General features: G+C 41.5%; 1 protein-coding gene across 3 annotated transcripts in view; it reads right to left on the bottom strand.

Moving 5' to 3' along the window:
- Positions 1–16,057, bottom strand: part of adgrb3 (adhesion G protein-coupled receptor B3) — a 1,304,794-nt gene that overhangs the window by 762,354 nt on the left and 526,383 nt on the right. The window lies entirely within an intron of this gene.

The following is a 16,057-nucleotide window of genomic DNA, read 5'->3' as shown; positions in this document are numbered from 1 at the left end:
GCACTTCCCCTTCTCCCAATCTATTTCCATTCAGATAATAATCTGCCTTCTTGTTTTTGACACCAAAGTAGATAACCTCGCATTTATCCACATTATAGTGTATCTGCCATGCATCTGCCCAATCACCCAACCTGTCCAAATCATACTGGAGTTTCTTGGCGTCCTCCTCACAGCACACACGCCCACCCAGCTTTGTGTCGTCTGCAAACTTGGAGATATTACATCTAGTTCCCTCGTCTAGATAATTAATATATATTGTGAATAGCTGGGGTCCTAGCACCGACCCCTGCGGTACCCCACTAGTCACTGCCTGCCACTCGTAAAAAGACCCGTTTATTCCAACACTTTGCTTCCTGTCTGCCAACCAGTTCTCTATCCAAGTCAGTACCTTACCCCCAATCCCATGTGCTTTAACTTTAGATGCTAATCTCTTATGCGGGACCTTATCAAAAGCCATCTGAAAGTCCAAATACACCACATCCACTGGTTCTCCCTTATCTATTCTACCAGTTACATCCTCAAAAAATTCCTGTAGATTAGTCAAGCACGATTTACCTTTTGTAAATCCATGTTGACTTTGTCTGATCCTGTCACTGTTTTCCAAGTGCTCTGCTACTACATCTTTTACAATGGACTCTAGCATTTTCCCCACTACCGATGTCAGGCTTACCGGTCTATAATTCCTCGTTTTTCTCTACCACCTTTTTTGAATAGTGAGGTTACATTAGCTACCCTCCAATCCATGGGAACTGTTCCAGAGTCTAAAGAATTTTGGAAGATGACCAGCAATGCATCTACTATTTCTAGGGCCACTTCCTTAAGTACCCTAGGATGTAGATTATCAGGCCCTGGGGATTTATCGGCCTTCAATGCTGTCAATTTCCCTAATACCATTTCCCTACAAATACTGATTTCATTCAGTTCCTCCCTCTCATTAGACCCTATGTTCCCCGACATCTCTGGGAGTTTATTTGTGTCCTCCTTTGTGAAGACAGAACCAAAGTATGTATTTAATTGGTCTGCCTTTTCTTTGTTCCCCATTATAAATTCCCCTGATTCTGACTGCAAGTGACCTACGCTTGACTTCACTGATCTTTTTCTCTTCACATATCTATAGAAGCTTTTACAGTCAGTTTTTATGTTCCACGCAAGCTTACTTTCATACTCTATTTTCCCCCTCCTAATTAATCCCTTTGTCCTCCTTTGCTGAATCCTAAACTGCTCCCAATCCTCAGGTTTGCCGCTTTTTCTGGCCAATTTATATGTGAACATATAAACAGGAGACATATACACATGAACATATACACAGGAACATACAAACATGAGAAATATACACAGAGAACATATACACAGGGACATATACATGTGAGACATATACACAGGGAACATATAAACAGGAGACATATACACAGGGAACATATACACAGGAGACATATACAAAATGAACATATACATAGGAAGCATATATACAGGGAACATATACACAGGGAACATATACACAGAAGCCATAAAGGCAGCAAGATGTGCACAGGGAAAATCTGCACAGGAAACATATACATATGAAGTTATACACAGGGAACATATACAGAGGGAACATATTCACAGGGAACATATATACAGGGAAAATATACACATAGGACATATATACAGGGCACATATACACAGGCACATACACATAAAGAACATATACACAGGAGACAAATAGACAAAACATATACACAGGAATATATACACAGGAACATATACACAGGGAACATATGCACAGGAACATATGCATGGGAACATATACACAGGAGACATATATACAGGGAATATATGCACATGGTACACATACACAGGGAAAACATACAACAAGGACATATATACAGTGAACATATACACAGGGAACATATATGCAGGAGATATATACACAGAGGCCTATACACAGGGAACATATACACAGGCTCATATACACATGGAACATATACACAGGAACATATACACACAGATCATACACATATGAGATATATAAACAGGAACATCTAAACAGGAGACATATACACAGGAACATATACACAGGAACATACAAACATGAGACTTATACACAGAGATCATATACACAGGAGGCATATACACAGGAGGCATATACACAGGAACATATACACAGGAGACTTATATGGAGGAACATATACACAGGGAACATATACACAGTAGACATATACATTGGAGACACTTACACAGGAAATTAAACACTAGAGGCATATACACAGGGAACATATACACAGGAGACATATACACAGGAACATATACACAGGAGACATATACACAGGGAACATATACACAGGGATCCTATACGCAGCAGACATTTACACAGTAGACATTTACACAGGAACATATGCACTAGAGACGTATATACAGGTAACATGTACATATGAGACATATACACAGGAACATGTAAAATGGACACATATATACAGGAACATATAAACATGAGACATATACACAGGGAACATGTACACAGGAACTTATACACAGGAACATATAAACAGGAGACATATACACAGGAACATATAAACAGGGGACCTATTCACAGGGAACATATACACAGATGGCATGTACATTGGGAACATATACACAGGAGACATATAAATATGGAAGATATACACAGGAGACATATACACAGGGAACATATACACAGATGACATGTACACTGGGAACATATACACAGGAGACATATAAACAGGGAACATATACATTAGAGACATATACAAAATGAACATATACATAGGAGACATATATACAGTGAACATATACACAGGGAACATATACACAGAAGACATATACGCAGGAACATATACATATGGAAAATGTGCACAGGGAACATATACATAGTGAGTTTATACACAGGGAACATATACAGAGGGAACATATACACAGGAACATACACACTGTGAACATAAACGCAGGAGACATATAGACAAGAACATATACACAGGAACATACAAACATGAGGCATATACAGAGGGAACATATACACAGGAGACATATACACAGGATCATATAAACAGGAGACATATAAACTGGGAACATATACACTGCAGCCATATATGCAGGATCATATACACTGGAGACATATATGCTGCTAACATATACACAGGAATATATACACAGGGAACATATACCCAGATTACATATGCACAGGAGACATAGACACAGCAGACATACACTCAGAAGACATATACACAGGGAACATATACACAGGGGACATATACACAGGAGACATATGCACTGGAACATATACACAGGGAACATATACACAGGAGACATATACACAGGAGACATATGCACAGGAAACACATACACAGGGGACACCTATATACTGGGAACACATACACTGGAGCCATATACACAGGAACATATACACTGGAGACATATATGCAGGTAACATATACATAGGAGACATATACACAGCAGACATATACACAGGAGACATATGCAGAGGGAACATATGCACAGGAGACATATACACAGGAGACACATACACAGGGGTCACCTACAGAGGAACATATGCACATGAGACATATACACAGTAACATATACAGAGGAACATATACACAGGAGACTTATATACACAGAGATCATATACACAGGAGACATATAATCAGGAGACATATACATAAGAACATATAAACAGAAGGCATATACACAGGAGACATATAGACAGGAGACATATACACAGGGAACAGATACACAGATGACATGTACATTGGGAAAATATACACAGGAGACATATACACAGGGAACATATACACAGATGTCATGTACATTGGGAACATATACACAGGAGACATATACACAGGGAATATATACACAGGAGACATATACAAAATGAACATATACATAGGAAACATATATACAGGGAATATATACACAGAAGCCGTAAAGGCAGCAAGATGTGCACAGGGAAAATCTGCACAGGAAACATATACATTTGAATTTATACACAGGGAACATATACACAGAAGAAATATTCACAGGGATCATATACAGAGGATACATATACACAGGGACCATATACACAGGGAACATATTCACAGGGAACATATACACAGGGGAAATATACACATAAGGCATATATACCGGGCACATATACACAGTCATATAAACAGGAGACATATACACAGGGACATATACACAGGAACAAACAAACATGAGATCTATACACAGGGAATATATACACAGCAACATATACACATGAGACATATACACAGGGAACATATAAACAGGAGACAAAAACACAGGAACATATAAACAGGAGACATATATACTGGGAACATATACACTGGAGCCATATACACAGGAACATATACACTGGAAACATATATGCAGGTAACATATACATAGGAGACATATACACAGCAGACATATACACAGGAGACATATGCAGAGGGAACATATGCACAGGAGACATATACACAGGAGATATATACACAGGAGACATATACACAGGGAACACCTACCGAGGAACATATACACAGTAACATATACAGAGGAACATATACACAGGAGACATATACACAGGAATATATACAGAGGAACATATACATAGTAGACTTATACACATGAGACATATATGGAGGAACATATACACAGGGAACACATACACAGCAGACATATACACGGGAGACACACAGGAAATTAAACAGTAGAGACATATACACAGGGAACATATACACAGGAGACATATACACAGGAACATATACACAGGAGACATATACACAGGGAACATATACACAGGAACACATACACATGAGACATATACACAGGGAACATATAAAGAGGAGACATACACAGGAACATATTAGCAGGAGACATATATACTGGGAACATATACACTGGAGCCATATACACAGGAACATATACACTGGAGACATATATGCAGCTAACATATACATAGGAGTCATATACACAGCAGACATATACACAGGAGACATATGCAGAGGGAACATATGCACAGGAGACATATACACAGGAGATATATACACAGGAGACATATACACAGGGAACACCTACAGAGGAACATATACACAGTAACATATACAGAGGAACATATACACAGGAGACTTATACACAGAGATCATATTCACAGGAGACATATACACAGCAACATATACAGAGGAACATATACACAGGAGACGTATACACAGGAGACATATATGGAGGAACATAAACACAGGGAACATATACACAGCAGACATATACACGGGAGACATTTACACAGGAAATTAAACACTGGAGACATATACACAGGGAACATATGCACAGGAGACATATACACAGGAACATATGCACAGGAGACATATACACAGGGAACATATACAAAGGGAACATATACACAGGAACATACACACTGTGAACATATACGCAGGAGACAAAAAGACAAGAACATATACACAGGGAACATATTCACAGGGAAAAGATACTCCAAGCACATATATACAGGGAACATATACACAGTGAACATATATACAGGATACATATACACAGGGAGAATATACACATAAGACATATATACACGGCACATATACACAGGAACATACACACAGAGAACAAACAGACAAGAACATATACACAGGAACATATATACATGTACACATACACAGGAGACATATACACAGGAACATATACACAGATGACATGTACATTGGGAACATGTCCACAGGATACATATGCACTGGAACATATACGCTGGAGACATATACACAGGGAACATTTACACAGGACACATATACGCAGGGACCATACACACATCAGACATATACACAGGAAAATATACAGAGGAGACATATACACAGGAGACATATGCACAGTGACCAGATACGCAGGAGACATATACACAGGAACATATACACTGGAGACATATGCACAGGGACCATATACACATGAGACATATACACTGGAGACATATACACAGGAACATATACACGAGACATATACACAGTGAACATATACATGGGGAAAATATACACGGAACATGTACACAGGGAACATATACACTGGAGACATATACACAGGGAACATATACACAGGGAGATATACACAGAGAACATATACACATGAGACATATACACAGGGAACATATACATGGGGAACATATACACAGGGAACATATACAGAGGAGACAGAAACATAGGGAACACATACACAGGAACATATACAATGGAGACATATGCACAGGGACCATATACACATGAGACATATACACTGGAGACATATACACAGGAACATATACACGAGACATATACACAGTGAACATATACATGGGGAACATATACACGGAACATGTACACAGGGAACATATACACTGGAGACATATACACAGGGAACATATACACAGGGAGGTATACACAGAGAACATATACACATGAGACATATACACAGGGAACATATACATGGGGAACATATACAAAGGAAAAATATACACAGGAAACATATACACAGGAAACATACACAGGAGTCATATACACAGGGAACATATACACAGGAGGCACAGGCACTGAAACAAATACACTGGAGACATATATGCAGGTAACATATACACAGGGAACATATACTGAGGAGACAGAAACACAGGGAACACATACACAGCAGCATATACAATGGGCCCATATACAGAGGAGAAATATACACAGGAATACATGCACAGGAACATGTACAAAGGGAACATATACACATGAAACATATACACAGGAGTCATATACACATGGAACATATGCACAGGGAGCATATACACATGCAACATATACACGGGAGACATATACATGGGGAACATATACTCAGGAACATATACACAGGGATGTATATGCAGGAGACATGTACACAGGGAACATATATACAGGGAACATATACATAGGGACAAATACACAGGAGACAATTACACAGGGAACATATTCAGAGGAGGCAGTAACACAGGGAACACATACACAGGAACATATACAATGGACAATATACACAGGAGACATATACACAGGGAATACATGCACAGGAACATATACAAAGGGAACACATACACATTAAACATATACACAGGAGTCATATACACAGGGAACATATGCACAGGAAACATATACACATCAGACATATACACAGGGAACATATACACAGGAGCCACAGGCACTGAAACAAATATACTGGAGACATATATACAGGTAGCATATACACAGGAACATATGCACAGAGAACATGACACATATATACAGTGAACATATACTTGGGGAACATATACACAGGAATATATACAGAGGGCACATATACACAGGGAACATATACAGAGGAGACATAAACACAGGGAACATATACACAGGAACATATAAAATGGAGACATATACAATGGAAACATATGCACAGGGAACACATACATGGGGAACATATACACAGGGAGCATATACACTGGGAACATATACACAGGAACATATACACTGGAGACATATACACAGGGAACATATACACAGGAAACATATACACAGCAGACATATACACATGGGACATATACACAGGAGCCACAGGCTCTGAAACAAATACACTGGAGACATATATGTAGGTAACATATACACAGGAACATATACATTGGGAACATATACACAGAAACATATACTCTGGAGACATATACACAGGGAACATATCCACAGGAACCTATACACAGAGAACATATACACATGACACATATACACAGGGAATATATACATGGGGAACATATACACAGGAATATATACACGGAACATATACAGAGGAGTCATAAACAGAGGGAACATATACATAGGAACATATAAAATGGAGACATATATGCAGGTAACATATGCACATGAACATATACACAGGGAACAGATACACGAGATGTATACACAGAAACATATATACATGAGACATACACACAGGAAACATATACACAGGAACATTTACACAGGAAATATATGCACATGAGACATATACACAGGGAATATATACACCGGGAGCATATGCACAGGAACATATACACCAGAGACATAAACACAGGGAAAATTTACACAGGAACATATACACTGGTGGCATAAACAAAGGGAACATTTACACAGCAGACATATACACAGGGACCATAGACAGAGGAGACATATACACAGGAACATATACACTGGAGACATATACACAGGAACATATACACATGGGACATTTGCACAGGAGACATATATACAGGGAACATATACACAGGGACATATACACAGGAACGTATACACCGGGGATATATACACAGGGAAAATATACACAGGAGACATATAAATAGGGAACATACACACAGTGACATATACACAGGGAAATTATACACATAAGACATATACACAGAAACATATACACAGGGAACATATACACAGGAGACATATACACAGGGAACATATAGACTGGAGCCATATACACAGGAATATATACACTGGAAAATATGCACAGGAACATATACACAGGGAACATGTACACAGGAGCCATATACACAGGAACATATACATTGGAGAAATTTATGCAGGTAACATATAAACAGGAACATATACACAGGGAACATATACACATGAGACATAAACACAGGGAACATATGCACAGGCTACATATACAGAGGAGACATATACACAGGGAACATATACAGATAAGACATATACACAGGGAACATATACACAGGGAACATATACACAGGGAACATATACACAGGGATAATCGATACAGGGACATTTACACAGGGAACATATACACAGGAACATATACACAGGAGACATATCCACAGGAGACATATACACTGGGAACATATACACAGGAGCCATATACACAGGAATATATACACTGGAGACATATACACAGGGAACATATACACAGGGAACATATGCACAGGAGATCTATATACAGGGAACCTATACACATTGACATATACACAGAAACAAACATATACACATGAGACATATAAAAAGGGAACATATACACAGGGACATATACACTGGGAACTTATACACATAAGACATATACATAGAAACATATACACAGGGAACATATACACAGGAGACATACACGCGGGAGACATAAAACAGGGATCACTTACACGGTAACACATACAATGGAGACATAACCACAGGGAACATTTACACAGGAACTGATAAACAGGGAGCATATACACAGTAGAGATATACACAGAAAACATATACTCAGGGACTATATGCACAGCAAACATATATGCAGGGAACATGTATACTGGAACATTTACACAGGGAACATATACACAAGAGACATGTACACAGGAACATATACACAGGGAACATACACACATAGAACATATACACAGGAGACATATACACAGTGAACATATACACAGGAGACATATACACAGGAGACCTATACACAGGGAACATATACACAGGGAACATATGCACAGAAACATATACACAGGGAACATATACACAGGGAACATATTCACAGGGAACATATACACAGGGACATATACACAAGGAACATATATACCGGAACATTTACACAGGGAACATATACACAGGAATATTTACACAGGTGACATATATACAGGGAACATATACACAGGAACATGTACACAGGAGACAGATACACTGGAACATATACACAGGGAACATATACAAACATGTACACAGGAACATATAAACAGGGGATATATACACAAAGAACATATACATAGGAGAGATATACACTGGGAACTTATACACAGGGAACATAAAGATCGGGATCATATACACAGGAACATATACACAGGAACATTTTCCGAAGGTGACATATATACAGGAAAGATATACATAGGAACATATAAACAGTGGACATATACACAGGATGTAAGAAGTCACACAACACCAGATTATAGTCCAACAGTTTTATTTGAAATCACAAGCTTTCAGAGCGCTGCTCCTTTGTCAGGTGAAGTGGAGAGATGCATAAAGACACAACTTATATAGTCAGAGAATAATGCCAGATGATTACAGGTAATCTTTCTAACTGCCATTTATCACACCTCGGCAGAGAGATAATCACAGCAATCAAAGGTGTGAATGGTGTCCAAACAGGTCAGTCAGGAAAACATTACATCAAAGAACAATGAGGTGGGGTCACAAGGGGTCAAATGTTGCAGATGCTGGGGTCTGTATGAAAAACAAAAAACAGACAAAAAAACATTTTTTTCGCTGGAAATCACAGCAGGTCCGGCCGCATCTGTGTAGAGAGAGCAAGCCAACGACGACTCGAGTCTGGGTGACCCTACATCAGGTGGGGTTACATGTAGCATGACATGAACCCAAGATCCCGGTTGAGGCCGTCCTCATGAGTGCGGAACTTGGCTATCAGTTTCTGCTCGACGATTTTGCGTTGTCGTGTGTCTCGAAGGCCGCCTTGGAGAATGCTTACCCGAAGGTCGGAGGCTGAATGTCCTTGACTGCTGAAGTGTTCCCCGACTGGGAGGGAACACTCCTGGCTGGCGATTGTTGCGCGGTGTCCGTTCATCCGTTGTCGCGGTGTCTGCATGGTCTCACCGATGTACCATGCTCCGGGGCATCCTTTCCTGCAACGTATGAGGTAGACAACGTTGGCCGAGTCACATGAGTATGTACCATGTACCTGGTGGGTGGTGTCCTCACGTGTGATGATGGTATCTGTGTTGATGATCTGGCATGTCTTGCAGAAGTTGCCGTGGCAGGGTTGTGTGGTGTCGTGGTCGCTGTTCTCCTGAAAGCTGGGTAATTTGCTGCGAACGATGGTCTGTTTGAGGTGAGGCGGCTGTTTGAAGGCGAGTAGTGGAGGCGTGGGGATGGCCTTAGCGAGGCGTTCGTCATCATCGATGACATGTTGAAGGCTGCGAAGAACATGGTGTACTTTCTCCACTCCGGGGAAGTACTGGACGACGAAGGGTACTCCAGCTTTCAGGAGAACAGCGACCACGACACCACACAACCCTGCCACGGCAACCTCTGCAAGACATGCCAGATCATCAACACAGATACCATCATCACACGTGAGGACACCACCCACCAGGTACATGGTACATACTCATGTGACTCGGCCAACATTGTCTACCTCATACTTTGCAGGAAAGGATGCCCCGGAGCATGGTACATCGACAAGACCATGCAGACACTGCGACAACGGATGAACGGACACTGCGCAACAATCGCCAGGCAGGAGTGTTCCCTCCCAGTCGGGGAACACTTCAGCAGTCAAGGACATTCAGCCTCCGATCTTCGGGTAAGCATTCTCCAAGGCAGCCTTCGAGACACACGACAACGCAAAATTGTAGAGCAGAAACTGATAGCCAAGTTTCGCACTCATGAGGACGGCCTCAACTGGGATCTTGGGTTCATGTAACACTACATGTAACCCCACCTGACGTAGGGTCATCCAGACTTGAGTCGTCGTTGGCTTGTTCTCTCTACACAGATGCGGCCGGACCTGCTGTGAATTCCAGAAAAAAAAATGTTTTCTTGTCTGTTTTTTGTTTTCATACAGACCCCAGCATTTGCAACATTTAACCCCTTGTGACCCCACCTCATTGTTCTTTGATGTAATGTTTTCCTGACTAACCTGTTTGGACACCATTCACACCTTTGTTTGCTGTGATTATCTCTCTGCCGAGGTGTGATAAATGGCAGTTAGAAAGATTACCTGTAATCATCTGGCATTATTCTCTGACTATATAAGCTGTGTCTTTATGCATCTCTCCACTTCACCTGACGAAGGAGCAGCGCTCCGAAAGCTTGTGATTTCAAATAAAACTGTTGGACTATAACCTGGTGGTGCGTGACTTCTTACATTTGTCCACCCCAGTCCAACACCGGCATCTCCACACCATATACACAGTAACATATAAACAGCAACATATAAAGAGGGGTCAAATACACAGGAACATATGCGCAGGAACATATACGCAGGAACATATACACAGGGACATATACACAGGAACATATACACAGGGAACATATACACAGGGATCATATACACAGGAACATATACACAGGAACATATAAACGGGGATATACACAGGGAACATATACACAGGAGACATATACACAAGGAACATATACTGAGGAGACGTATACACAGGAACATATAAACAGGGGACATATACACAAGGAACATATACACAGGAGCCAGAAACACAGGGAACATATACACAGGAGCATATAAACTGGGGACATATACACAATGAACATATACACAGGAACATATAGACAGGAGACATATACACAAGGAACATAGACACAGGAAACATATACACAGGGACATATACAGAGGAAAATATACAGAAGGAACATATACACAGGAGATATACACAGGGACATATACACAGGGAACATATACACAAGGAACATATATACCGGAACATTTACACAGGGAACTTATACACAGGGAACCTATACAGAGGAAGATATACACAGGAGACATATACACAGGAACATATACACAGGAACATATAAACACAGTACATATACACAAGGAACATATACACAGGAGACATATACACAGGGAACATATACTCAGTGAACATATACACAGGGAACATATACACAGGGAACATATACACAGGGAACATATACGCGGGAGACATATACACAGGGATTACATTTACACTGGGAACATATACACAGGAACGTATACACAAGGAACATATACACAGGAGCATATACACAGGAACATATACACAGGAACATATATACCTCCATTAAGGTTTGCACATCAGTAATTAATTATTTTCCTATTAGAGTGTTCCAATGTCTAAATTTCTGGATGTGCCTCTCATGAAAAGCACTCTGTCTGACCTCCAGCATCTCTACATTAAACATTGACAGTGTGCAGCAGGCTATTCAACTGTGGTCATCACCAGAAATGAACCCATTCTGTTCTCACCGGTGACGATGCAGTTCTGTCGTACACACGCTCTAGTAAGGGCTCCCTTGGATAACCATGAAGAGCGGCGAGTCTGAAAGGTTTTCTCTCTCCCTATCCCGAAGAGGCTGAGACCAATTGCAGTGGCTTGATTTCTGCCCCAGCTAATAGCCGCTGACCCTGCACGTGCCAGGTGGCAAACCTGGGCCTGTCTGGTCTCCATGGCCCAGAACCACATCTGTGCATTGCCTTTAAACACTGAGTTACCAATGTCGGCTCTGCCACTGCATGGTGGCACGGAATGGGAGCCAAGCATGTGCCAACTGCGGGGGGACTCAAATCAGGGCTGCCCTAACGCTCCCCTGGTGGATGATTTCAGAGCAGCATCAGAGAAGGCTTCCCACCTGCCCATTTGACAGCTTAGCCACGGGTGGGGAACGGAGCAGTGAGCACCAAAAAAAACAGGAGGGAAAATGGCCTAGACGGCCCCTCCTCCCTCCCCCTTGATTGGGGTGCACCTTTAGCAGGACGGTTCTGCAGTCCACCCCTGAGATTAACACCTAATGACCCCCGCCTTGTAACTGCCCCCCCAGGATATGGAAGTCATGCCAGGGTGGTCCTCACGTGGGAGAAAGAGGTGGCCAGCAAACTGCCTTTAAATGATTCTTTCCAAAGAGTGTTAGATCCTGGCTGACCTGAACATTGGACATTGGGGTCCAGCAGGTGACCCCTGTATCCAGGGCCCCAAGAGTGTAAGTGGTAGAGAATGCAGCAGAGACCAATGGTTCCTCATTAGAACGGATTAAACATGCACCTGCCCGCTTTGGCACAGAAGGAGGCCACTTGGCCCATCATGCCTGTGCCGGCTCTTTGAAAGAGCTATCCAATTAGTCCCACTCCCCTGCTCTCTCCCCACAGCCCTGCAAATTTCTCCTTTTCAAATATTTATACAATTTCCTTTTCAAAGTTACTGTTGAATCTGCTTCCACCACCCTTCCAGGCAGTTCAATAACTAAGCTGCTATTTGATCCCAAGGTCCTTTTTAGTGCAGTGCAAAAACTCGACAGGGAAATTCCCAACTGGAGCACTGTGACAGAAAGCCTCATCACTGGCAGCTGAAAGGTTAAAGCAGTGAACAGACATCCTATAATTACCAGCTTGAAAGATATCACTGAGCACAAGAACACAGTTAATCAATAAAGAAAAGACGTGGGGTTAGTCATTGCTCAATGTCAATTGGAAATGATTGGGCGAGGCAGTAATCGTACACAGATGGTCTCTTGCTGCTTGACACCCGGTCTCTCAAAATGGGGTAAACACACAGTGCAGCTTTAACACAGGATAAATTTAACCAACCCAACTGCGCAGAACATTTCTTCAGTGGCGTGCAACACAGCAGCGTGCTTGTAGATTGTGAGCAAAATCTGTCTGTTTCAAAAGATGTCATGCACAGAAAAGAGAAACTCAACAGAACACAGGCCTTGGCAAAATAGGAACATCAGAACGGGATTAGGCCGTTCAGCCCCTCGAGCCTGTTCTGCCATTCAGTTAGATCATGGCTGATCTGTATCTTAACTCCATCCACCCGCCTTGGTTCTGTAACCCTTAATACCCTGACCTAATAAAAATCTATGAATCTCAGTTTAGAAATTGTCATTTGGCCCCCAGTCTCAACAGAGGAAATAGTTTCGCTCTATCTACCCTATCAAATCCTTTAATCATCTTAAACACCTCAATTAGATCACCCCTTAATCTTCTGTACTCAAGGGATTACAAGCTTCATCTATGCAACCTGCCCTCATAATTTAACCCTTCTAGCCCCGCTTTCATTCTGGTGAATCTGCACTGCACCCCCTCCAAGACCATTATATCCTTCCTGAGGAGCGGTGCCCAGAACTGAACGCAATACTATAAAATAACCTATAATCCATTTATCAACCTAATGGATTTTGAGCACGCCTTGTAATATCTGGCAGCATAGGCTGTAAATCCCGATGGAGTTGGACTGTTTTTTAAATTAATTCTCAGGATGTGAGCATCGTTAGTAAAGCTGGCATTTCTTGGCCATCCCTATTAACTGATTGGTTTGCTAGGCCACTTCAGAGGGCATCTAAGAGTCAAGCACATTGTCGCAGGGCTGGAGTCACATGTTCACAACCTTGGTGTCATATTTGATCCCGAGATGAACCTCCGACCACATAACTGCGCCATCACTAAGCCTGCCTATTTCCACCTCCGTAACATCGCCCGACTCCGCCCTTGCCTCAGCTCATCTGCTGCTGAAACCCTCATCCATGCCTTTGTTACCTCTAGACTTGACTATTCCAATGCACTCCTGGCCAGCCTGCCATCTTCCACCTTCTGTAAACCTGAGCTCATCCAAAACTCTGCTGCCTGTGTCCTGACTCACATCAAATCCCGTTCACCCATCACTCCTGTGCTTGCTGACCTACATTGGCACCCAGTTACGCAATGCATTGATTTTAAAATTCTCATCCATATTTTCAACTCCCTCCATGGCCTCGCCCATCCCTATCTCTGTCACCTCCTCCAGCCCTACAACCCTCTGAAAAATCTGCGCCCCTCCGATTCTGGCCTCTTGCGTATCTCCGTTTTTAATCGCTCCACCATTGGCCCTAAGCTCTGGAATTCCCTCCCTAAACCTCTCCGCCTCTCTACCTCTCTTTCTGCCTTTAAGACACTCCTTAAAATTCATCTGCCCTAATATCTGCTTATGTGGCTTGGTGTCAAATTTAGTTTGATATTGCTTCTGTGAAGCACCTTGGGATGTTTTACTACATTAAAGGTGCTATATAAATGCAAGTTGTTGTTGTTGTAGGCCAGATTGGGTAAAGATCACAGGTTTCCTTCCCTCAAGGACATAAACAGCGATCCGACAGCTTCATGATCACGTTTACTGATACCAGCATTTTCTTTCCATTTATTTTTAAATATTTAATTCACATTCTCAAACTGCCATGGTGGGATTTGAACTCACGCTCTCTGGATTATTATTCGGGCCACTGGAGTACTAGTCCAGTAACATAACCATTACATTCATAGTCCTCTGTCCTAAATCAGAAATCCTAATTGCAATGCATTAAGCCTTTCTCTGACTGAAGCTATAAACATGTTTCAATGACACATTCTCAGTATAGCACATACTCCTTTCTAT

Source organism: Somniosus microcephalus, chromosome 9 (genome assembly GCF_052327205.1).
Source record: "Somniosus microcephalus isolate GS21.2 chromosome 9, FLI_Smic_1.0, whole genome shotgun sequence".
Classification (NCBI taxonomy): domain Eukaryota; kingdom Metazoa; phylum Chordata; class Chondrichthyes; order Squaliformes; family Somniosidae; genus Somniosus; species Somniosus microcephalus.
The sequence above is the reverse complement of the archived record's forward strand: the minus strand, read 5'-3'. Positions and strand labels throughout refer to the sequence as shown.